At 36.6% G+C, this 27,366-nt stretch overlaps 1 long non-coding RNA gene across 1 annotated transcript in view; it reads left to right on the plus strand.

Moving 5' to 3' along the window:
* Positions 1-27,366, plus strand: part of LOC147581032 (uncharacterized) — a 370,816-nt gene that overhangs the window by 313,799 nt on the left and 29,651 nt on the right. The window contains exon 4 of the long non-coding RNA XR_015250827.1: positions 5,780-5,883. This is a non-coding gene — a long non-coding RNA (uncharacterized LOC147581032). The remainder of the gene's footprint in view (positions 1-5,779; positions 5,884-27,366) is intronic.

The following is a 27,366-nucleotide window of genomic DNA, read 5'->3' on the forward strand; positions in this document are numbered from 1 at the left end:
TTATTTATTTTTGAGAGAGCGAAAGAGAGAGACAGAGAGAGGCAGAGAGAGAATCTGTGCTGTCAGTGCAGAGCCTGATGCAGGGCTGCATCTCAGGAACTGTCAGATCATGACCTGAGCTGACTCTTGATTTTGGCCCCATGCTGAGTGTGGAGGCTGTTTGGGAATGAATCTTCCTCTCCTTCCCTCTTTCTCTCTCTCCCTCTGCCCCTCTCCCTCACTTGTGCTCCCTCTCTCTCTAAAATGAAAAAAAAAAAATAATAAGCTTTCTGTTCTTTTCTCTCTGCATCCTTCTGCAACTCCCATAATGTGTATTTTAGTTTTGTTGATGATGATGTCCCATAAATCACATGGAGTTTCTTCAGTCCTTTTCTATTCTTTTCCCTTTTATCTCCTTTGACTGGATAATTTCAAGTGATTTGGCTTCATGCTTACAGATTCTGTCTTCTCTTTGATCAAGTCAATGTTGACAATCTCTATTGTATTTTTAATTTCATTCATTGTATTCCTCAGCTCCAGAATTTCTCTTTGGTTCTTTTTTTTATTATTTCTGTCTCTCTGGTGAACTTCTAACTTTGTTCATGTACTATGTATTTCTTTGAGTTGTCTATATGTGTTCTCTTATAGCTCACTGAGTTTCCTTAGTATAATTATTTTGAATTCTTTTCAGGCAATTCATAGGTCTCAGGCAATTCTTTGAGGTCTATTACTGGAAAATTATTGTGTTCCTTTGGTGATGTCATTCTCCTTGATTTTTTTCTCTTAGTTCCTTGAACTCTTGCATTGCTGCCTTTGTGTTTTAAGAAATAGTCATATCCTGCAGTCTTTACTGAGTGCATTGCTTCAGGGGAGAACACCTTCACCAGTTTGCCTGGCTAGGCACTCTTATGCTCTCTCTGACATTTTGTATGGATGTACCCATTCCATATCTCTTGTTCCTTCTTGTGAGGGATTTCTAAAGTTGTATGCCTTCTTTCAATCTTTCAGAGCTAGTCTGCATGCTGAGTCACCTGTTTGTTTTCCCTCAGGTGGTGTCCTGCAATGCTCAAGTTTGTGTGCTTTCTCCTAATCCTCCAGAATAGGGGATTTCTGTCCTTGCTTTGTTAGCTGTCTGTGAAGGCTCAGACTGGACATCTGTTGGGGGGGTGCATGCATGAGGAACTGGCCAAAGTGTGATGGGTGAGGTACACAACATAGAAGTTGCTCTTGGACCCTTTGAGGGGATCTGCAGGCAGTGTGTTTCCAGAGGCTACTGGGTGAGCCTCTTTATGAATTCAATGAGGCGTTTAGTAAGATCCACAGCCCTTTGATGATTTGGAGACATTGTTGCTGTGTTTCCAGCGGCACCCCCCTCCACCCCACCCCCAGCCATGCCTATCACTTCAATATTGTAGGTGAGGTGAGAAAGAAGTGGACTTCTTGGGCAATGTCCTGCTTGGCTGAAGAAGCCAGGTGCTCATACATTATGTTTTCACTTTCCCCTGTGGGAGAAATTGCAAGCTGATGGATCTCTTGGCACAGAGCAGTGCTGTTTTGGGGAATAGATGATGTAGGTAAAGTAAAACTGTTCTTTTTACCCTCTTCAATTCATCTATTCTCTCTCTCTTTCCCTCTCTCTCTATCTCTCTTGCTCTCTCTTTTTGCTGGACCTTCTCTGATGGACTCTGGGACTCTCATAAAGGTATTTTCTTTTTTTTTTTAATTAAAAAAATTTTTTTCAATATATGAAGTTTATTGTCAAATTGGTTTCCATACAACACCCAGTGCTCATCCCAAAAGGTGCCCTCCTCAATACCCATCACCCACCCTCCCCTCCCTCCCACCCCCCATCAACCCTCAGTTTGTTCTCAGTTTTTAAGAGTCTCTTATGCTTTGGCTCTCTTCCACTCTAACCTCTTTTTTTTTTCCTTCCCCTCCCCCATGGGTTTCTGTTAAGTTTCTCAGGATCCACACAAGAGTGAAACCATATGGTATCTGTATAAAGGTATTTTCAACCATGGATAGTTGTCAAGATCAATGTTCTGTGGGGGGTGATGGTAAAAAATACTTCTATTCTACCATCTTGATCTGAGTTAAAATTTTTAGCACTTAAGGGAATAAGTTCAGTATGTGTTAATTTAATAAAAAACAAATATGAATAATATTGATTCCAGTCTTCTATGGTTACATGAGTGTTCTCTTTGATTATTATAATGAAGATGGAAGTTTGATATTTTATTATATTTTTATGTATTATATATTAAAATGGTTGAGGAAATAATAAAATTGTGTGTCACAATTTGGGCCCTTCATTCATTCATTCCATAAATTTCCATAACTGTGTACTATTTGATAATTAGTTTTCTTGATCTCAAAATGCTCAAGACATGGCTAATACGCACAATTTTCAATCAATTGATTCTGAACTTAAATTTCTCTTCTGTATTTTATTATATTATCTGATTTATATTTTTTAATCTTATTTTTTAGGTAGGTTAAGTTTCTCTCATTTATGCATGTTGTTTCCACATTTACTTATCAGAGAAGATGGTTGACTTTTAAAAAATATGATTGAAAAATATGAGGCAGAAAGATGAGTTATAATTGAATTAATAATAGGTATGTTTATTAAATGATAATTTGAGACAAAACACAATCTTGGTTAGAAGCTAAACTTTAAAATGCACTTGGAGTCATAAAATTAATCCATCCATGTGGAATTCATTTAAAAATTTTTTGTGCATCCAGTTTTAGCCAATTATCTGTTGAAATATCTTTTAAGAGAAGGACTTAAAAATAGTTTTATGATTAAGTTCAAGTAATAAATTAAACATAAAACAAAATCCATATATACTTTTAATTTAATTTTAGTCTTTTATTAGGTCTTAAATTTGAATATAAAAATTTACATATATATGCTCTAACTTTATATTCAGTGCCAAACACCTTTATTCAACTAATGATTAAATCTGGGCCACACAGCTATAAAACCAGAGAACACATTAAGTATATTCCCTTAAAGTTTCCATTTTTATTTTTGGAGCTTGACTAAGAACTTATTATTTCCACATTGCCTTGAATAATCATTTTGTTTAAATTATTTATTTTGGCTATTCCATATTTTTTATTCCGTGTCAATGAACTAATATCTTTCTTCTTTTTTTTAATAATTTTTTATTTTCTGAACACTTATCTTCTTCAGCCATTAAGTAACCATTCACCCTACTTTTGAGAATATTTGGTAAAACAGTTACTGTTTGACAGAATTTGCTTTGGGGTTCTGCCTTTATTGGTAACTATAAAAGTGACTTGTGGGTGTTTTGTTCAGTTTTGACTTTTGCACATGCATTTCTTTTTAACTGTTTGCCTTTTGTGACCAGATCTCTAGAGTTCTATGTTAGCTCTGAAGTTTTAGATGCTGTATCCTCATTAATCTCTCCCTTTTTCAAATAATGATTAGCATATCTTGGAATATGTCTTGCAGTGTTACTTGATTGTTTCAGATATGTATGCTTCACTTTCAAATGTATTATTAAGCTGTAGAAAGACAGAAAATTAAGGTCTCATAGTAGTCTATGCTGGTTGATTTTGTAGAATGAATGAACTACACTCAAGAGTTTTTTGAATGACAAGTAGAAAGAAGAGAATGTCTTTTTGGAATCAACTTATTTTTATTTACTCAAGAAACTGTTGAATAATGTTTACTATGTAAAGCTAAGCCCTTTATACATGTTAACTCATTTGACTTTTATAATCAGTCTTCTATGAGGTTGGAATCCTGGCTCTGGTATTCACTACTTATATAACTTTAGGCAAGTTAACTCCTCTGAGTGTCAGTATTCTCATTTTTTATAGAATAAAGAAAGTCTTCTCAAAGTGTTTTGTGAAGATTAAATAAAATATCATTTGTAAGGTCCTGGCACATAATAATCATTTTTCTCTGTATTATAGATTTTCCTAGAAAGCATCAGATACGTAAATGGAGACAGTGTATTTTTAACACTTCTAAATCTTTCATTTATACAGGGTCTGAGAGAGCTTGCTATTTGCGTAATGGGTTATCAGTCAAGGTTGATTAGAGCAAGGAAGAGAACAACCTAATCTGAAAACTTAAAAGTATTGATGGGCCAATGGGAGAGCCGAGAGTGGCATTGCCAAGAGAAAAACTTTGAAGGAATTAGCATGCTCAGTTAGCAGAGCTCCAGATGACAACCAAGTCAGTCATGCACAGCATTTCTGTCCCATACCTCTCCTTTCTCAGTTTCTAGCCCTGCAAAGATCTCCAATGGCAGTGGGAAGTTTGGGGGACTGGTGAAAGAGAAAAGTCTACACCATGACTCTCTTTTCTAACACAACCCTCCAAAAGCAAAGTCAAACACTTGAATTTAGATTAAATTATTTATAATTTAATTACCTTTAGAATTTTCATATAAGGTGGGAATTGACATTTTTTTGCCTCACAAAAAGAGACTTGCAGTGATCAGGAAAGCTATAAATACTTCCCCAAATTTTACCTAAAATGAGTGCAAATCATGGAACAGATTTGCGATGACAGTGGTCGGAAACAATAAAATTACTCTCTTTTTTTTGCACTCTACTATATCCAAATCATCCAATTCAATTAACTACAGTGTTACTTAATTTATAATTTCTTTGTAATCAGAGAATAGGGTAAATATTTATTATAAACTTTTAAGTGTCATATGTGAGGCAGACACCTATGGAACAAGATTCATGTTAGGTGCAGAAATAGCCCTAGTTTTGAGAGTGACATTCTTCTTTCTTTGGTACCAGGGGTTGAAACTTAATTGTCATGTATACTAACTATGTCAATATCTATATATTTATTATATGTTTATGTTATAAATGAATAGACTGAGGGGAATTCCAGCTTTTTGGAAGTTAATACAAAAGACATGTTAAGAGACAAGTACTTAAGAAAGGTGTAATTAATGAAAAAAGTAAGGAAGAAATATACTCAAGAGATACTTTGCAGGAAAAATTATAATACTCAGTCACTAATTGATAAAGAAATGAAGGAGAAGGAGTAGTTTAAAGTGACTTCAAATTTTCAAGATTTCTTGGTCACTTGTATAACAAGAATGCCTTCCTTAGTGAAATGACTCATTTCCAAGAAAAATAATTTTGCACCTGTAAAAGCTTAATTTATACTTTCCGACCCTGTTATGCTTTGGTAGGCTTTGCAATGCCAAGGGTTTGGGGGCAGGGTATTAAATGAAGAGGGGTCTGGTTCTTGGTCATCATCTATTGTTGCTAGCATCTGTAAAGACAGCTACATTTCCATATGATCTTTTACCCTGTCACCATTATTCATTTTTCTTTCTGTGCAAAAGACCATCAAGATAACTAGGGCTTACTGCTATGTCCATGTAACTCTTGGTAACATAAGCAATTGAACTTTTCTGCCTCCATGAAGCACAGTAGGATGCACAGGGATACATAAGACTCATATTCACAAGGGTCCCTAAAAGGAACAAATGGCACATTCAAATTAATGTATCTCAGAGAGAGTTTATTTACACAGGAAGTAATTCTAAAGATGTGAATGTAAGGAGACAACAAGGGATAGTACAGGTACGCAGAACTAGTAGCATACCCTAAAAGTGAAAGGAGAAAGAGGCTACTAGAACCTAGAAGGGGAGACAATTAGGAAGTGAAGCTGACTTGAAAGGAGGAGTGATCATCCAAGGGATGCAGCCAACCTATGGTGACTCTTCAGGAAGGGCTTCAGGGGTTTAAATATTTTGATATCACACTTTTTCTTCATTTTCTTCTGTAGTCCCCATTGGTCAAATCCCACTGGAGCCAGTAAGAAGAGAGCAAAATAGAAGAGGAGAGTGAATCTGGAGGGGCAAATGGAAGATATGTGGCATGAGATATTAGGTATGTCACCTTAGATACCACCTTTGGTAATGTTTTGTCTATTGACTTTTACTCTACTGAGTACAAGGTGTTTGCTTGTTTGTGTGTTTGTTTTACCATACTTGCCAGTTTTTAGGCTATATTGGAGACAAGAGCCCTTTATCCTTACAAACTATCTGAGATTCCTTCTCTGGGCTTGGAATGTCAAAGGTGGTTCATTTCTTCTTAAGGAAAAACAATATCTTTGGGGCGCATGGGTGGCTCAGTCAGTTAAACATCCAACTCTTGATTTTGGCTTAGGTCATGATCTCATGGTTCATGGGATTCAGGCCTGTTTTGGGCTCTGTGCTGACAGTGTGTAGCCTGCTTGGGATTCTCTCTCTCCTTCTCTCTCTGCACCTCCCCTCACTCTCTGTGTCTCTCTCTCAAAATAAATAAACTTAAAAAACATAATTTTAAAGCACTTTGATTCTTCTTTTTCTTTACTCCCTTTACTTATAAGCTTTTATTTCTGATCAGTTCATATTACTCCCATCTGATGATTATTAAAAAGTAAGCAAGCATCAATTAGTTCCAGATGCATATATTATAACTGTACCAGAGAAACATGACAGGGTTGAACAAAACAAACCCAGAGTGGTGACAGAGGTGGGGACTCTGAATAAAGGCTTCACAGAAAGCAAGACCCTTGAGTCAAAACATCTGAATACAATCAGTGTCGCATCTGGCATTTAAATAACTCTTTGACTTCAGAGATGCACAGACTTAGACCCTGGGCTACATGCATTGAATCTTTACTGAATTTAAGCAAACATCTTATTCTTCATTCTTATTCTCTACCGCACCTTTTCCCCACAAAGATCACTTATTTTGGTGGTGTCAACACCATGTTCTCTATGTTTGAGACCCAGAAGATTCTCTCAGACATCTTTTAGTACTTTCATGTCCAAAGTAAAAATTAACAAATAATTCTAGCAATCAACAACAACAGAGGAGAGTGGCCCATCAGGAATGAAGGTTTGTATTAGTCTACTAAGTAAAGAATTCAGTCGAGCTGATTTTCTGCTTGAGAACAAAAGACACTTAGTGGAAAAGGAAGTGATAAAATACTGCTTACAGTTTTGCTTTATTGCCCGCTGGTGGCCATGATTGTGCTTCAGTGAACACTACTGAAATGCTTATTGGAAATGGTGGCATAATCCTTGTCCCTCTTCCCTAATCTCAGGTGGGGGGAAGCTTTCACTATTTCACTGTCAAATATGTTTGCTGTAGATTGTGCTAGAAGGTCTTTATCATATTAAGAAGTTCTGTTCTAGTTGCTAAGATTTTTTACAAGGAATGGGTATTAATGTTTGTCAAGTATTTTTATTGTGTAAATACTGAAATGATCATATATCTTTTCTTTTTTAACAGTTATGGGGTTATTAACATTGAGTTATTTTTGAGTGTTAATCCAGCCTTGTGTTCCTGGACTAATTCTCTCATGGTTGTAGTATATTCTTTTTAAATATCACTGCTTTCAATTTGCTAATATTTTATTTAGCATTTGAGTGTTTATCTTCATATAGGAAATCTATGAATTTCCTTTCTAACAGTGCCCTTGTCAAGTTTGGGTATCAAAGTTATGGTAGTCTCATACAAAAGTTCGGAAGTGTTTGTATATTTTTCTGTTTTCTGGAAGAGATTGCGCAAGAGTGATGTTATGTTTTCCCTAAATAAAATAATTAAATGGAAGAATTCACCAGTGATGCTATCTGGGTTTAAGCCTCTTTTTTTTTTTTTTGTGGAAAGGTACTTGGGTATAGATTTTATTTCTTTAATTATTGTTGTAATATTCACATATTTTATTTCTTCTTGTTTTGGTAAATTGTATTTTTCAAGGATTTCATCCATTTTCTCTAAAATTTTTATGGGTATAAAGGTGTTTATAATATTCTGATTGTCTTTTTAAGTTACTAGATATATGTAGAGATGTGTCCTTTTATAGTCCTGATGATTTATATCCCTCCTTCCAGATCAATTCTGTTAGGAGTATTTCAACATTATTAATCTTTTGAAAATAACTCTGATTATTGATTTTTCTATATATCGATTTCTGCTCTTATATTATCATTTAAATTTTTTTTTAATGTTTATTTATTTTTGAGAGAGAGAGAGCATAAATGGGGAGGGGCAGAGAGAGAGGGAGACACAGAATCTGAAGCAGGCTCCAGGCTCTAAGCTGTCAGCACAGAGCCCAATGTGGGGCTCAAACCCACCAGCGGTGAGATCATGACCTGAACTGAAGTCAGATGCTTATCTGATTGAGCCAGATTATTTTTTTATACTTATTATTTTTTATATACTTATTATGCTTACATACTTATATACTTATTATTATTTTTTATACTTTTTGGGCTTGGTTTTCTATTCTTTTCCTAGGTTCCTGAGATACATGCTTAGAGATTTGATGTTCAGCTCTAAAGCATTACATTTTCTTCTAAACACTATTTTAGATACAGTCCACCATTTTCAATATGTTCTAACTTCACTCTAGTTCAACTTCAAGTAAATTTACAATTTTGATTTCATATATTCATTTATATATGGGCCACTTATAATTGTATTTCTTAAATTTCCAAACATTTGGCAATTTTCTAGTTATCTTTTTTTTTTTTTATTTTTTAAAAAAAAAATTTTTTTCAACGTTTATTTATTTTTGGGACAGAGAGAGACAGAGCATGAACGGGGGAGGGGCAGAGAGAGAGGGAGACACAGAATCGGAAACAGGCTCCAGGCTCTGAGCCATCAGCCCAGAGCCTGACGCGGGGCTCGAACTCCCGGACCGCGAGATCGTGACCTGGCTGAAGTCGGACGCTTAACCGACTGCGCCACCCAGGCGCCCCTCTAGTTATCTTTTGCCTTTATTTCTAGCTTAATTCCATATAATACATGAGTTCAGTCTTTGAAATTCGTCAAGACTTTGTTGTATTAACATTAACCGCATTAATTTTGGTTAATGACCCGTGTGTACTTGCAAAGAGGTTAATTTGGTCATTGTTAGATGCAATGTTATATATATGTTAATTAGATGAAATACATGAATTGCATTTTTAGGTTTATATCCCTATGGATTTTTGGTTTACTTCCTTCACCATCTGCTAAGAAAAAGCATAAAATCTCTTGTATGATTTTGGGTATGTCTACTGTTCCTCTCATTCTGTCAATTTTTTCCTTTTATATTTTAATGCTATGTTCTTGATAGCACACACAAATTTAGAGCTATTTTATCTTCCTGGAAGATGAACTACCTCATGTTGGCTGTGTTATTATGAAATGTCTATCTTTACCTCTAATAGTACTATATTAATTAAAATATTCTTTGTCTAATAGTATAGTTACACCGACTTTCTTTTGGCTAACATATATATAGTATATATTTTTCCATTCTTTTACTTTAAAAATTTGTCTTTAAATTGTGTTTCTGGCATGCAGCATATAGTTTTCCCTTAATCTGTCTGGAAAATATAGTATTTTAAGTTCAACATTGAGTCCATTTACATTTAATGTAATTATTGATACAGTTGGGTTTTTATCTGTCATCTTATTAATCATTTCTATTTGATCCACCTGTTGTATGTTCTGTTTTCTCTGCTTTGCTTTCATATTTTGGCCTATTAAATAAATTTTATTATTTCATTTTTCCTACTATTAATTTATTAGTGACACTTTAAAACTAAGCCTATACTTTTTTTCAGCTGTTATTAAATTGACAAATATCTGTCCATGTCTTGTAACAGATTATCACATTTCTATTTCTATAATAATGCTAAAATTCTGAAACAGTTTAACCTGCTTTATTCCTATTCTGTTTCCACGTTGCTGGCATAGATTTTATTTCTACATACATTTTAAATTTTTTTTTTTTTCCAACGTTTATTTATTTTTGGGACAGAGAGAGACAGAGCATGAACGGGGGAGGGGCAGAGAGAGAGGGAGACACAGAATCGGAAACAGGCTCCAGGCTCTGAGCCATCAGCCCAGAGCCTGACGCGGGGCTCGAACTCCCGGACCGCGAGATCGTGACCTGGCTGAAGTCGGACGCTTAACCGACTGCGCCACCCAGGCGCCCCTCTACATACATTTTAAACTACACTAGACATTATGTTATATTTTGTTAATCAAATCTGTTTGTATTTACTCATATTTATGCCTTTCATTTCTCTTCAATTCTTTCTTGCATTTCTGTGTTTCCATCTGGAATGATTTTATTTCTACCTGAAGAACTTCTCTAAGATGACATAAGGTTTCTCTGTCATGCTCTTTACTTCATTCTGAGCCTTCATCAGCAATGCCTTTATGTGTAATTCTACCAAACAGTGTGTTCAATGAATTTTAGTCTTTTTTTAGCATGCTCCTCAAAATGCTCCCGGCCTCTACCCATTGCCTAATCCCAAAGCTACTTCTACATAGTCAGGTACCCCATCTCAGTGCCACAATCTGTAATGGTTTTCTATTGCTCTGGCAACAAATCATCACAAATTTAGTGGCTTAACAACACAGATTAATTATCTGGAGGTCAGAAATCCAAAATGGGTCGGCAGTATCATCTGTTTCCTGTCTTTTCCAGCATTCCTTGCCTTGTGGTGACTTCCTCCATCTTCAAAGCCAGAAAAAAATATTTTCTGGCTCTGACTCTTTGTTCCATAAAACACCTTTTCTGACTCGAATCCTGCTGCCTTTTTCTCAATCACAACGGCTATTGTGATTCCATTGTGATTATCAGGCTAATTCAGAATAATCTATCCATCTCTCAGGGTACATAATTGACAAGTGAGGCATCACAGCTGCAAGTTTTGGGGATTGAAATGTGGACATCTTTGGGTGGTTTTTATTCAGCCTAACACATGCACCTAATTTGGGAGTATAAATTTCAAGCTCTGAATACTACAGAATTTTAAATTTAAGACACTTCTTTTTCCCCACTTAAGCTGTTACTTATGTTCTGAAATGCTAAGTCCAAGATTGATTTATTTTTCCTTAGTGTTTCTGCTGTGACTTTTCTTCTTTCAGGCAGAAATGGCATGATGCTCTAGGCGTTGGAAGGGCCGTGGAGTACAATGGATATGGAGATCAGACACATCTTTCAATACCTCAACCTATCCCACTATATTTGCATTTTTTTCATGCTGTAGTCTCATAATTTTTCTCTCCAAAATGTCTATTCTTCACCGTTTATATTGGATAAATTTAAGTGACTTATCCAGGATAGTGTTAACTAAACTAATAGAATCATATAGAAAGAGACTTCTCTTAGTTTTGGAATAAAATGAAGAGAAAGAATGCTTTCATTAAAAGGTGACTTCTAGGGTGCAGTGCCTGAGAAGAATAAACATGAAAGGCAACAAAATCTCAGTGTCTACTCTTTTCTGATAACAGAGTTAAGCAACTTTACATTTGAAGTGTAACTTTGGTATTCAGTGTTTCTACCCATTGATAGTACTGCTATTTAGCAGCCCTATAATTCTAGTTAGGCTTTAGCATGTACTGCTGGTTAAGATGCCATGAGGTTCTTATACTTAGTCTAACAATCGTATCTGGGCATCTCTCTTTTTCCTATAAAAGTTATCCTCTGGAAGGATATTTTTTGACTGAAGCAAGCTCTCTAGTGGAAAAATGAAAGTACAGTTTTGACACCTCTGTCACAATCAAATGATTTAAAAAGATTGATTTAGAATCTTATTGGGGGAAAATCCACTGTGTAAGGCTGATTAAAAAACATATTTTAAGTCTTCTAGAGATTATGGAATTTGGCATAGATGAGGAAACAGATACGTAGTCAGTGGTTTTGGTGCCTGTAATCCACGGAGTTCTGAGGATCTCATGGTGGGGCCTCAGAGACTGTGCAAAAAGTAAAAGGTCAAACAGGCCAGTCTTCAACCAGAGTGTTCTGTTTTATCTGATTTATGTGTTAGTTCTGGATACCCTTTGTGTGAACAAGGGCTTTTTTTGGCTGAAAAAATTGGATAGGAATTGCAACAAATAATTTGGCCTAAATCCTAGTCAGTGAGGGGCGGGGTCAGGACTAGATCCTAGTCATTTCATTCCTTTGCTCAAACCTCTTCAATGGCTCCCTGTCAACTTCAAAATAAAATATATACTCTTTCGCCACGGCATGCACATTCTTGCTGATCTGACTCTTGTCTACTTCTTTAGCTTATGTTCTGCTCTGCAGTCTTCTTAATACCCTGAAGACTATCCACAAGTTATGTATTATACCCGGAGTATCCATCCCTGCTCTCCTGATACCGGCAAGCTTCATAACCTTTCCGATTTTTCACTTCCTGTGTCCCTGTACCTCATTGAGGTTTAGGACTCAGTTCTGTACTCCGATAGAATCCTTTATGTGCTCTTTGAATAACATATCGAAGTTGTTTTTTTGTCTTTCTCATCCAGTTAAACTGTTCGCAGTTTGTTTTCTAAAGCTTTCATCTCTGGATCCCTAGTGCCTAGCATAAAGTTTGGATCAGTTTGATGATTAAACAGGTAAATCCCAATTTGTTTCTTTCTCCTCTATTCCATTGTATGAAGAAATATTCCTGTGGCATGAGGAAGTAGAATGGTCACCTGAGCCAGCACAAGTAGACCCTGGGGTAATGTAGCAGGAATCTCACACAGAGAGTCATGACACTGAGGCTTTTCTTCCCAGGAAGCAACTTTATTTGTACCAGCTTGGCTCAGCTGGGTTCATACCCTGAGAACTGAGCCTGGAACGCCTGGAACATGGCATAGTTCTTTATACATCTTTTACTTCTTTGTCTCCCATATATGGTAACACACAAACACGCAGTCTGATTAAGTGGTCTCATGTTACAAGGTCATGAGGGATGTCACGAACGTGTATAGCCAGGTTGCCTTGAGGGTTTTTTTTTTTTTTTTTTCATTCCTTAGGCAGGGAACCCTACCACAACACTGGCAGCTAGATTCAGGAGAGAGCACCAGGAAGGAAACAAGTGACTCCCAACTGGCATTAAAGAGTCTATAAATACACTTAGTATTTATTTAATTAAATAGGTGAGCTCATATTTGTTAAATATTTTCTATATAGCCCCAGACATTATTCTAAGAATTGTGGATACAACAGTGAAACATAGAGACAAAATGGAAGCTTACCTTGGAGCTTCCATTCCCGTGAGGGTAAGGTAAATAATCAGTCATTACTTATACAATATGTCGGTGATAAAACTTCTGAAGAAAAATAAAGCAGGGTGAGGTAGATAGAAAATAAATAAGAAAGGAAGTTGATCTACTTATTATAGAGTGATATTAAGAAAGACATCCTTGACAAGATGAGGGATATAAACCGAATAAAGTCTGAAGAAAGTGAGATTGAGCCATGCTGGTATTTGTGGGAAGACTACTCCAAGCAGAGGGAACATCAAGTTCAAAGACCTTAAGGCAGAACTGTGTTTGAGAAAGAGGAAGGAAATCAGCCTCAGTGTGGCTGCAGCATAGTAAACAAATAGAGAAGGGAGACAGTGAGGTCAGATGGGCTATGGAACATGACCTGATAAGTCATGGTAAGAATTCTGGTTCTTATTCTGCATGCAGTGGGAAGTTATTGTAGCAGCTTGACTGGAATTTTGATCTGCTTGGATTTTGATCTAGGGGATCTCTGTATGTAGAATATAAGGAGGCAGACGTAGGAGGAAGGACACTAGTTAGGAGGCTGTTATACTAATGCGGGTAAGAGATGTTGGTGATTTGAACCAGAGTGCAAGTAGTGGAAATAGTGAGGAGTAGCTGAATTCTGGATACATTCAGGAAGTATAGCTGACTTGCGGTTGGACTGGATGTAGAATGTGAGATAAGGGAAGAGACACATAGGACCCTTGACTAATGGGAAAGACATAGTTTCCATTACTAAAGTGGAGAAGACTGCTAGAAGAGAACATTTGAGGTGGGGGGACCAAGACATTTATTCTGTATATGGTAAGATGATTATTAGAAATCCAAGAGGAGGTGTGAAAAATGCAGTTGAATATTTAAGGCTCAATTTCAGGGGCACATTGAGTCAGGAGTGATAAAATTGAAAGTCATCAGAGTGTAGACAATATTTATTGCTGTGACTGGATGAGATTACTCTAGAAGTGACTGTCACAAGAAGAGTTCCAAGGTCTGATTGTTTAGGAGTCAGGAAGATGAAGGGGGACCAGCAAAAGAGAGTGAGAAGGAAAAGCAAGTGGGAAAAACTAAAAACAGTGGTGTCCCAGATGGAAAATAAAATGTATTTTCTAGGAGGGGGAAGTTGATCAACCATGTTAAAAGTTGTTATGTCATAGAGAATTGTCCACTGGGTTTGGCAACTCGGGGTGAATTGGTGAAGTAGTAGGGACAGAAGCTTTATTGGAGTGGATTCAAGGAAAAATTGAAAACAAAATTGGGTCTCGAGGGGCTTTTCTATAAAATGTGGAAGGGAACACAGGATGAAGGAATTTATTTATTTTGTAATTTAAGTTGGAGGTACTATAGCATATCTTTAACTCAGCCTAAAGATGGTAATAGATTGCTGGCTGAAATCTTTGGAACTGGTAACTGGGTCTCTGAGGACATGATACTGTATAGTCGTGTGTCAATAAGGAGGGTAGTAATAGGCAAGCTATGTGGAGGATACTGGGATTCCTGGATCAGGCACAGGTTGAAAGAAAATCTGGGAAGGAAAAGCACTGATGACAAGCCACCTGACCGTTTTTACTTTTTTACTTATTGCTGCCTTCACAAGGGTCCAGATTTCCCTATCTGTGAGGAACCAAGTTTCCTAAAGATGCCAGGCTTTTGCTCCATGTCAAGAGCGTGCCACGTTGGACCAGAAACAACTGTAGGTGTTACTGAGGTGCACGTTTTTCAGTAGCTACAGCTTTTCAAGAGCACCATCAAGCAGGTCTTCAGTTTGAATTGATGTTGACAAACACTGAACTCATCAATTGAGTCCCACAGACTTTAAGTATAACCCACCGGCAGTCTTCCTAGGATTTCCTATCTTTCGGATTTCTGTTTTTAATTAAAGATTTTAAATTTTGTCTTTTAAATTGAACTTAGCATCTCTCAGCATTTGGAAAAAGAAAAAGAAAAGAAAACCACAAGTGTAAAAAGTTCACCTGTCTTCTTGGTGATTTCAAAGCAGCACCCAAGAACATCCTCATTTCAGAGGTGGGAAATGATCAATTCCTGACATGTTCCTGTAGGCAAACTTGTCACTGTGGTCTCAGAGACTTTTATGCCTGCCTGTCTTCTCCTGTTCTTTTCATCCTTTTGCTGCACCATTATCTTGGCCTCTTGCCACCTTGTTGAACCAATAGCTCATTCTTCCATTTTGCTTGTATGGTTTACCCCAGTTTGGCTCCATGCCCAGCTCTCCCTACGTTTAATTCACATTGACTCTCTGATTTCCTTCTCTAGACCAAGTGGGAGTCTGGGTGCCAATCTTAAATTTAGGGGTATGAATCTGGAATTCCTAACAACTTCTCTGGGATTTCGTGGTGTAGGCAGTCTAGAGTCAGGAGATCAAGACAGGATGATGCTAAGCAGCAGGAAGCCATAGAGACAGTGTGTGGGAATTAGTAAGGCAGGACTCTATGGAACTTTTTGATTCCACAGCCCGTAGAGTAGCTCCTTTGAGCACGGTTCCCAAAGCCTGCCCTTGGGATTCAAAAGAACATCTTTAGAGTAAACATGATCAACCATGATTTACTCTTCCCTTAAACTCTCTAAATTTACCTCTTCTGCCATCTTGCTCACATATAGATATTACTTTGGAATGCAAAATGATGAAGCAACTTTAAGTAACAACACAAAGTATTTGTCTTTTTAGTGTTTTCTAGGTAAACTGGGATCTACTAGGCATGCTCTACCTGAAGCAATGCATTTTTGAATATGTAATTTTATGTCTAGTTTGCAGCAGACGTGTTGGGTTACAAATTTCTCCTGAAATTTTACTAGATAGGTGGCCTCTTAGACCATGAGTAATTGTATCTTACCAATAACTCTCAAACCTTTTTGACTATAAGGCAAATAATTCATCAGTTACCTACCAGGCATGGCTTTATTTGCTAGTGAATAAACAAAGAATTAGAGACAATAGATATGAAACAAGGCAAAATGATAAATAAAAGAGAAATATAACAGTAATTCTACAAATATCTAGCAGCACTGGTAACCACCAACAATGGAGGAAAACACTGAAATTTATAATAAAAAGTTCATCCCCCACATTATGGAAAATCCTGTTATCTGACAATGTGACTACTAGATATGAGTTATATTATTGAGTGATGGGTGGTGTCAGAATCCTTAGTACACTACACAGTGTGATGCCTCAATAAACTCATATTCTAGTTTTAGTTTATATGCAGACTTTATAACTCATTTAGTTGGTTATTAGTAAGACGCTGTCAGTCTTTTAGTGCCTAGAAAGGTAACCAAAACTGTAGGTTTTTTTATAAATGTTTATGAAAGGAATAAAAGAAAGAATGAATAAATTAAAATTAAAGACTGTGGAATTTTGAGTCTTACGGGTAGGAAGCAAACAAAATATAGGAGTTAATCTTATTTTAGACATATTTTAGATAAATCAGTGAAAGCTGAATTGGGATGTGGGCTCAGAGGTGACTTTAGCATGCAAAATTTTTTTAAGAAGCAGCCTGGGATCAATACTTGTGGCCGGGAGGGAAAGAATTCAGATTGGAAAGAGGGAAAAGTCAAACTGTGGGGCTGGCTCATCTTCTTAGCTTTAAAAGCCATATGGATACTGAAAACCTTCAAGATCTGAACTCTCCAGTTATCTCAATAAAGCAGCCAGAAGTAACTATTTTAAAACATAACTTAGATTTTGTCAATCTTCTGTGTACAAACTACAAAAGCTTTTATTTTTGCTAGAGAGAAATTCCTCAAATATATGTTTGGGTGGCTGAATCGTCTGGGTGGGATACTTGTTTAAATGCAAATTACTGGGTCATACCCACAGATCTCCAGAAGGTTTTCTATGCATGAGAAGAAAAACCTAGGAAAATTTTAAGGAGGAGATAGAACTTAAATGATGGGCTGAATCTATATCAGGAAAAAAAACTGGAAGAGGATGGGGAATATCTGCACTTTGGGGTAAACCAGCAGGTTGTTCATAGTTTTCCTGCTGACAGATGTATATGCTGGGCAATCCCAATCTGGACTTCATAAAATTGGACTTGGGACCCTATACAGGATGTGGATATGCCAAACCAGACTTTCAGGAAGACTATACTTCCACAACATTGATGAGATGTCCATGGTGCAGGCCATCAGTGAACTCTTAGGCCTTTAGTAGACATTCTTTCTCCGTCTTGCACTGGGGCAAAGCACCTTGCTAGGGTTACGCTCTTCATGGCCTGGAGGATTTGGAGGCTCAACACGGTCCCTGCTTCAACATCTAGGTCAAACCCACTGATCTGTCACTTTATATTTAAATATCAACTGAATAAAAACCAAAGGCTATTTATCCTCTCTCTTTTTTACTTCCAAAAAAAAATGCTGTATAAGCATGTGGCATTTATAGTTAGAATACCATACACAATTTTAATTTTACAATTTGTAAATGGCATGTATTGCATTATTATTTGCATATATCAAAGTATTGGGGAGACTTGATATTATTTTTATATTTTTGTATTCTTATATTTTATATTATTTTTATTTCCTGAGCATTAGAAAATACAGAAATTAAATATGTTGTGAAGTTTCTTTCCTTCACCTTCCTTCCCTTTCTTTTTCAATTGTTTTTAAGAAAATTACAACTACTGGATTTTTGGTCGTCACTCATTCTCCAGTTTTATTTAGGTTTGCCACAAAGACAGTTGACCTGAGCAGCATATAATATGTTGCTCTGAATGGCAAGGAAGTGCATCTTCTGAATGTGATTAATAAAACAGTTGAGAGTTTTTTTGCCAATAGACATTCCTCAGAGAAATTGTTCCTTTTCTTTGAAAATGCCTCCCAAAGAATGCTGACTTTAATGTATGCCAATAGCCACTGACAAAGTCCATACCTGAGGATTCTTCAGAATAAATCTAATTAAGTTGTGTCAAGAGTGTCCCAAAGCAGAAATTGTCATAACTAAATAAATGTAGGAAAAAAGAATTTTTCTTGGCTTCTTTTTGAAATGCTTTTCAAATAATTTTTAGCTGAGGTATAATTGACATATAACATTGTATTAGTTTCAGGTGTACGACATAATGATTCAGTATTTGTATATGTTGTGAAATGATCACCACAATAAGTCTAGTTAACATCTATCCCCATACATAGCTGTGAATTTTTTTCTTGAGATGATGAAGACTTTTAAAAATTACTCTCTTAGCAACTTTCAAATATGCAATACAATATTATTAACTATAGTCACCGTGCTATTCATTGCATCCCCGTGATTTATTTTATAACTGAAAGTTTGTACCTCTTGACCCCCTCTCATCCATTTTGCCCACACTCTGTCCCCCACCTCTGGCAACCACCAATCTTCTCTCTGTATCTATGACTTTTTTTTTTAATTCTACATATAAATGAGATGATACAAATATTTGTCTTTGTCTGTCTGGCTTATTTCACTTAGCATAATGCCCTCAAGGTCCATTGATGTGTGGCAAATGGCAAGATTTTCTTCTTTTTGTGGCTGAAGTATCCTATTGTATATATATGCCACATCTTCTTTATCCGTTCATCCATTAATGGACACTTAGGTTGTTTGCATATCTTGATTATTGTAAATAAAGCTGCAATGAATGGGGGTACATGTATCTTTTTGAATTAGAGTTTTCATTTTCTTCATTTTCCCCCCAAATTCTCAGAAGTGGAATTGCTGGATTATATGGTAGTTCTAGTTTTAATTTTTTGGGAAACCTCCATATGGTTTTCCACAGTGGCTGCACCAATTTACATTCACACCAACACTGCACAAGGGTACCCTTTTCTCCACATCTTTGCAAGCACTTACTTCTTGGCTTTTTGAGTCTAGCCATTCTGACAGGTGTAAGATGGTATCTCATTGTGGTTTTGCTTTTAATTTCCCTGATGATGAGTGATGTTGTACATCTTTTTACGTATTTGTTGGCCATCTGTATGTGTTCTTAAATAATTAACTTGTTTTATCAGTGCTACAATTCTATAAGAGAATTTAGCTTCCTAAATTCAGACATGTAGCTTCCAAAGTTAATAGTTTCCTAAAGTTTGAAAGGTTGTATATTAATATAATACTATAGTAAAAAAGGAATATCCCATAGTATCCCATATTAATGTCTAATGTAGAATATTAAATATATATTTAGGAATTCTCTTCCTGGTGCTATTTAAAATGTTGCGCTTAAGGAGCACCTGGGTGGCTCACTCGGTTGAACATCCGACTTTGGCTCGGGTCATGGTCTCAGGTTTGTACGTTTGAGCCTCACATGAAGCTCTGTGCTAACAGCTCAGAGCCTGAAGCCTGTTTCAGATTCTTTGTCTCCCTCTCTCTCTGCCCCTCCCCCACTCACACTCTGTCTCTGTTTCTCAAAAATGAATAAATGTTAAAAAATATTGAGCTTAATTATATTACTATTCATTCATAATACTATTCATTATTTCATTTAACGCTAATTGTGAAGTAGAGAGTTTCTTAAAAAATTGTAAACTAAATTATCAGTATATTATAAGCATTTTTTTCTAGATAAAATGTGTGTTCAGTGAATTAAATAATACCTAGTTTATTTTTCTGCAACTCTTTACATAAGGAGTATTCAAAATAACTAAAGATTGTCTGATGTCTCTATAGATCCTGGAAACATTTCACTTGAGAGTTTTTGTCCCTCAATTGCAAAAGCTTTTATTTTCAGGGGGAAAGGACCTTTTCCATTGTATACTGTAAGGTATAGCAACATATTAAAAAGCGTTGTTATTACAGATTTCTGAATCAGTTGCAAAAATTTAAATTAAAAGTCATATAACATAGTGATTAAACATGAAACAAAAGCCAGATGACCAAAACAAGCTACTAAGTTCTTCAGCTTATCTTCACAATTGATTTCAGTATCCATAGTCTAAAAGTAATGGTTCTGCTTCGCAGTTAATAATGATCTTAACCAACAAAGTGTTAGCTCTAATTTGATTGAGGGCATATAGATAGAAACAATCATATTGTTTCTGGGATCAGACTCTGAATGGCACAACTTAAAGAAAGACCAAGGTTGAAACAGAATATTTCAGTCCCTCCCTCATCCTATTTTACAGAGAAGTGTGATTTCTTATTCCAATGGCTAGGAAACATTCTGCAATCTATTGAAACCACAACAATAAACTTAAAATTTCATGTCAGGAGCATAGCAGGTAAGGCTTCATGATGAACATGTATGTAGGAGGACGTGGCTTCTGTGTTAAAATAACAAAAACCGTAACAAAACTCTGCACGATTTCTTACTCCTTGTAGAACTTTTTCAAAGAGAGTCCTGTTCAAAAGAAGTGTCTTTGACATTGCAGAGGTTAAATAAGAATTGTGCTGTGAATAAATAGGATTAGGGTTAATTAGGAATGAGGATATTTTCTGGGTATGAAAACCAGTGTGGAGGGAAAAACATAGAAGTGAGTGTCAGGTAATCTGGGTCCTGGCCCACACCCTGCCCCTAACCAGCTGTGTGTCCTGGAAACATTCACATAAATCTATGTGCCTGAATGGCATGAGAAATTCTTTTTAAGTGTATCATTTTGGGTATTCTAACATTTTTAGAAAATGAATTTCATATCTAGCGGGATATCTGCAATATGAAACACATCAGATGAATAGCAATTTAGCTTCTTCCTTGCATCAAATTATTTCTTCAGTTGCAATAGTGGAGGAGAGGGAACCAACTTACTGGAAAACTACTAAAGTGACTGCCTTTGCAAATATCCTAAAGACATATTGCATAGAAGATCTATAAACTATTAATAGAGGTCTCTTAAAGTTAAACCATGGATTTTTAAGTTCTAACACCAAAATATACCTTTAGAATAAATACGTGTGCAGGAAAACATAGTTGTATGATGAGACTGTCAAATTAGCTTTCGGTACTAACCAATTGGAATAAAACCATGAAAATTATTCTTGGAAAGATGGAAAAAGTTAATTCACTTACTGGAACTGAGAAAAAGTTTATGCATTTGAAAATATTTATTTTCAGGTAAATAATTGAATAGTTGTTTAAAAATTTAAATGTTATTAAGAGGTCCATCGGGTTATTTGCCAAGTCATCATTATATTTCAACGTTTTTTTCTTTGATATTTCCATTTTCTGTTGTAATTTCTAAATATAATGGCATGAAGAGTGATTTAACAAGACTAGATAAAGCACTGCATACTGGAGAGACCATGATTCTGGAAAGGAACATAGTCCTGAATATATGTAGAACACACACTTGTTGTTACTAACAAAGAGAATAACTAAAACAAACATCCTTTTGCCTTTATTATATGTTTTTTTTTAATTTTTTTAAACGTTTATTTATTTTTGAGACAAAGAGAGACAGAGCATGAACGGGGGAGGGTCACAGAGAGGGAGACACAGAATCTGAAGTGGGCTCCAGGCTCTGAGCTGTCAGCATAGAGCCTGACGCGGGGCTCGAACTCACGGACCGCGAGATCATGACCCGAGCTGAAGTCGGCCACCCAACCAACTGAGCCACCCAGGCGCCCCTATTATATGTTTTTTTTTACCATTATTTTTTCTTATGAAATTAATGATTGTTTAAAAAGTAAACATCTTAGCAATGTTTATCATAGAAAGTGAGTGTCCACTATGATCTCAACCCCTAGAGAAATCCCTCTTAGCAGGTTAGGTTTGTGTACGTGCCTTCTGGAATGCAGTACATTACAGTGCATTACTCTAATGTTTCCAGACCCAGTTCCAACGTTTGGAAAGCTCCCCGACAACACCAAGCAATTCTCGAACGCCAGCAGGGTATCTGAGAGTTTAACTCAATTCTGATACTATCTAGGTGGATATAACATCAGATTCCACAGGCTGTGTTCAGTCCCATAAGACTCCCCCACGCCCCACCTTAGATGCCAGTCACAAGCCCCAGGCTTGTGCTTCTGTGCTTACCTGTGCTTTTGCCCTACCATCTGAAGACTGGAAGTTCCAATGATTCCCTCCTTAGTTTCGATTAATTTGCTAGAGAGGCCCACAGAAATCAGGGAAACACTTACTTGCATTAAACAGTTTATGAAAAGATATAATAAGAATAAGAAATCAATAGCCAGATGGAAAGCTATATAGGACAAGTTTCTGAACAGAAGAGTTCTGTCCCTGTGGAGCTTGGGTCTGGCTGGGTGGCATGTGAAAGCATGCTAATTCTCTAAGTCTGGAAGCTCTCTGGATAAAGAGGACCAAAAAGCTGTAGTCTCGAGTTTTTGTGAAAGCTTCATTACCTAGTCATGGTTGACTAAGTCATTGGCCATTGGCTGATTTAACCCCTGGTGCGAAGGGGACTGAGAGTTTCAACCCTCTAATCATATGGTTGATTCTCCCGGCAACTAGCTCTGCTCTTGGGTGGGGTCCAAAAGTCACCATTATTAATTAGAAGACACTCATTTCACCTGGTTTCAGGAACTGTGGATGAAGGGCACATATATATGAGAAATATTTCTTATAAATAATTATATAGCACTTATTTGATTATTTATATGCTTTCTCATAGAGGCTTCCAATAATTATTTTGGTTAACAGAAAATTCTGAGTAGTACTTAAAATTCACTGCATATAACAACAACAAAAACTATCTTTAAAATATGATCTCTTAGAATATTTTACTATTAATAATAGTTAACATTTACTAAACATTTACTATTTTATTATGTGTAGTTACTGTGCTAAATACTTTATGAATGAACTTCTTTACAGTGTTTCTACCACCAGATGAGAAAGGTACTGATATTATCACCTCACTTATTTTGGGAAAATGTAATTTACACACTATACATTTCACAACTGAAGAGAAGGATACCCTAGTCATGTAGCTAGAGGATAGACTCTACCTTCCTTGTCTCACATTCAGAGTCCAGATTTACTCTAGTCCCTTTAAAAAAAAACTATTTATTTTTAGAAGTTTTATTCAATTCCAGTTAGTTAGCATACAGTGTAATATTAGTTTCGGGTGTCCAAAATAGTGATTCAACACTTACATACACACCTGGTACTCATCACAGCAAGTGCCCTCCTTAATCCCCATTATCTATTTAAAAAAAAAATAATGTTTATTTTTGAGAGACAGCGAGAGAGATTACAAGCAGGGGAGGAGCGGAGAGAGGGGGAGACAAAGAATCTGAAGCAGGCTCCAGGCTCTGAGCTGTCAGCACAGAGCCTGACATGGGGCTTGAACTCATGACCCATGAGATCATGACCTGAACTGGTCTGACGCTTAACTGACTGAGCCTCCCTGTGCCCCAATCCCCATCACCTCTTTAACCCCTCTCCCACCCCATTCCCTCTGGTAACCATCAGTTTGTTCTCTATAGTTAAGAGTCTCTTTCTTGGTTTTCCTCTCATTTTTTTCCCTTATGTTCATTTTTGTTTCTTAAATTACACATATGAGTGAAATCATGTGGTATTTGTCTTCCTCTGGCTGATTTATTTTGCTTAGCGTAATAACTCTAGTCCCTTTTTGCAATCCACAAAATTCATCAGTCTTCTACATCCCATTTCCTGAATAAACTAAAATTTCTTGTTTGAACCCTGTCTCTCTATGATCCCTCTGCAACCAAATTTGTTCGCCTAAAGCTCAGATGCTTCCCCATGTTCCAGTGAAACAAGCTGCTCAGTAACTTAATGTATTCTTTGGTCTCCAAGCCTTTCTTTCCTCATGTCATCCTTTTAAACATGCCAATCTTCCCCCTCCTATCAAAAACTACCACAAACCTATCGACTCTCCAGGGACAGCCCCATTACTGAGTCATTTATGAAGCATTCTTTGGTCACCTTCATAGAAAGGAACTCTCTTCTCAGACTCCTACAAAATTTTGCTTTAACCCTCTCATGATATTTATCACCTATTACTTTGTTTTAGGATAATTTGTTCACACCCCCATTTATACCCTAGCATAGATTCAAGCTTTTTGCAATCTTGTCTCAAAAATCATCTATTGGTCTATTGCAATTACCTGACTAGAATGTGCTTGATAAAAGCTTATTGAATTCCATTGCCTACCTATAGGTTGTAGAATACTTTAGGATCAGTGGGTTTGAAGCCAAGAGGAATAATCTTGTATTAGAACTTATTGTGTAACATATCAAGAAGACTGAATGAAGGAGGAGTTGAAGGTGGAATATCTGAAAAAAATTATTCCTCTAGAGGTTTATGACTTATAAACTAGACTATGTTAGCCTGAGAGACACTTATTATGGAGAAATTTTGAGGGATTTTGCATAGACACTAGTAGCATAATAAAAAATAGGGAGAAACATAAGATGACACATTTATTTGAAGTAAGTAAGCAGACTGAAGACACTGAACGCTGATTGCAGCATCTTGAAGTCCAGGAAAGGTTTGTGCAGAGAGGCCAGGAGAAATAACTTGGCCATTTGGAGTTATACAAATTACCATAAAATTGCTGACCAAAAATGTGCACTAAATGGTTCAAGGTATCGTCTGAGTGAGTTGGAGTGAGTTGGAAAGGTCTGATATAGTCTCATATTAGCTAAAACAATAGTGTAAATTGTTTGTAAATCTGTGGAGTGAATGTTTTAAATCACTTTGGAATTGGAAGAGATCTCAGAAATCTTCTAAAACTTAAGCCAACAGCTTCAATTTCCTGATGAGGCCAGAGAAGGTTCAGTATAGTTCAGGTCAGTTCAGTTGAGTGTCTGTTCAGTAGCAGATGAGTCTAGAAATTGAGCATCTAAAGATGAAAAAAAAACCCCAAAAACCAAAATCTTTTATTTCTCTTGATGTAAAACAAATATATTAACAGATAAATTGAAAGCAAAGCAGAATTATGATGAAGGCAGGCAAGGTTTATAATGGCATTATAGAATCAAAGCCTGGGTCTAGCTTTGGGATGAAAGGAGCTGGTGCTTAATAAAAACTCCTTGGGAAAGCTGACATCCAAAGTGGACCTTGAAGTATTAACAGGAAGTAAAAAAGCGGGATAGGGAAAGTAGATAGGGTATATATGGGCCACATACAGGCATCAAACAGAATGACGTATTTGGGAAACTATGAGCAGTTCGGTATTACTAAGGTGTAAAATGCAAAGTAAGGGGGGTGGGATGGGTAGTGGGCTTGAGTAGTATAGCAAGGACTATGGCAGGCCAAGTCTGACATGCTGGTGGGCCTGGATGATGCACTGTGGTGATAGGGAAGCCTTGTAGGGCTCTAACCTTGCAGATTTATATTTCAGGTATGTGACTTTGGAGGCAATAAACAAAAAGTTCCCCATGCTTGAAGCTTTCCTACAGTCTAAGGAAGTAGTGTCCTTTGAAGTAGTTTTCCTTCTTGCTGGGCTGTGCCCCAGTGTGAGGGGGAAGTTGACTAAAGTTAGACAAAATGCTTCTCACTGAACATGAAGTGGTTCAATTACTTTCTGAGGTGAGAGTAGGGCAATAGGGCTGTATGGTGGGTCCTCAGCTTGGGCTTTTACTCTACTGTAGAGCCCCGGTTCTTTGAGGAATGGCAATCCTCAATATCACCCTAGTCATGGGATGCTCATGCCCTAAGGCCTGAGCAGATCTTTGTAACCAGGCACCAACACTGTCAGTGCACATAGACACTATGGGGGCAGGTCAGCCTAGAAGATCTCCGTTAGTTTTGGTCCTTGTATCTGCTGCCTTATGAATCCCAAACCATTCAGCCGCTTGCTCTTCCTCGTCAACTTCCTCATAGACTGGGGCAAATGCTTTTTAAACCAGAGGTAACCAATGGCAACCTGATCCATTCTCTCACTGTTTTCTTCAGCCTGTGCAGTAATGCAGTAGTGTGAGTGTGTGTGTGTGTGTGTGTGTGTGTGTGTGTGATGTTAAATTTGTTATCAATATTTAGAACTTGCAAGATTTTATATAAAATATGATTTTTGAGGGGACACCTGGGTGGCTCAGTCATTTAAGCATCTGACTTCAGCTCAGGTCATGATCTCACTTTTTGTGAGTTTGAGCCCCACGTTGGTCTCTGTGCTGACAGCTCAGAGCCCGGCGCCTGCTTCAGATTCTGTCTCCCTCTCTCTCTGCCCCTCTCCCACTCACGATCTGTCTCTCTCTCTTTCTCTCTCTCTCAAAAATAAATAAGCAAAAAAATTAAAAAATATATATGAATTTTTGATTCACTTAAAAAAAAAAAAAGGACAATCTGGCGTCATAGGGATTGATGTCCTCATAGCAGCCCTCAAGGATGGATCTATTAGGTATCCCTTTACTCTGGCCTTAGGCTTGCCATGGCCTCATCAAGACCACTTTACTCTCTTTTTATCCACTTGCATTATCCATCTGGTCTCAGAAGACATTTGAGACTGTGTCTCCTGCTTAATTTAAACCTCCCAAACCCAAATGTCTTTTAAACCTGTCTCCTAAAATGTCAGGACTACTTGACCTACATTTAGTTTTTGAATAAAATACTATTCAAATTGAGAGGTTTTTTTTTTATCTTTTAAAAAAGGTGTCCATAGTGATGGTCATATCATAAATATAAGCATGCCTTCAATATTATGAATATGTAAATTAATGAAATTCAATATATTAATGGATAAAAAGAAAATACATCAGTTTCATACATGTGAAAAAAATTAATAAAATTCAATATATATTTCAAATAAAAGAACTTTAATAAAATAGAAATAAATTGATACTTTATTAACTTGTTAAAGTATATTTCAACACAATAACCAGCATGATGCTTAATGGGACACACTAGGAGCATTCTCATCAACGTGAGGATGAAGGCATTGATGTTCTTTATGCTAATTGTATTGTATCCATTCTCTTCTCCTTCCATTTAGGGATAGAAAGCCCACAAGGGGTTACATGATCGCTCAGCAAGAGTCTGTATTTTATAACTTCATTGCTAGGTGTGGTCGTGAGCATGTAACTAAGATTTGTCCAGTGAGTTGTAAAGTGTCCAATTTCCAGGTAACCTGCTTGAAGACTAAACCGTTTGCTCTAAACTGATTTTTCTCTTCCTGTTAGTAGGGAAATGTTGGAAAATAGAACAGTCCCCTTTGGAAATAGAGATAGCAGCAGCATACTAAGAATAGTCCAGTTTCGCGTCACTCACTTTTGGATTTCTACATGATAGAAAATAAACTTCTATATTATTTAAACCACTGAATTTTCCCATCTTTCATTTATAGTAGCTTAGCCTGTACCTTTATTAATATGGCTTCTATTGTTTAACATTGTTCAGGAGGTACTATCTAAAATAATCAGGTAAGGAAAATAGTATGAAATTATAAGTAAAACTGTCTTGTCAAAATTCGTCTTAAATTATAACTATATATATGGAAAACCTGAG

This window comes from Puma concolor, chromosome B2 (assembly GCF_028749965.1).
Source record: "Puma concolor isolate L17-30 chromosome B2, mPumCon1.1.hap2, whole genome shotgun sequence".
Classification (NCBI taxonomy): Eukaryota; Metazoa; Chordata; class Mammalia; order Carnivora; family Felidae; genus Puma; species Puma concolor.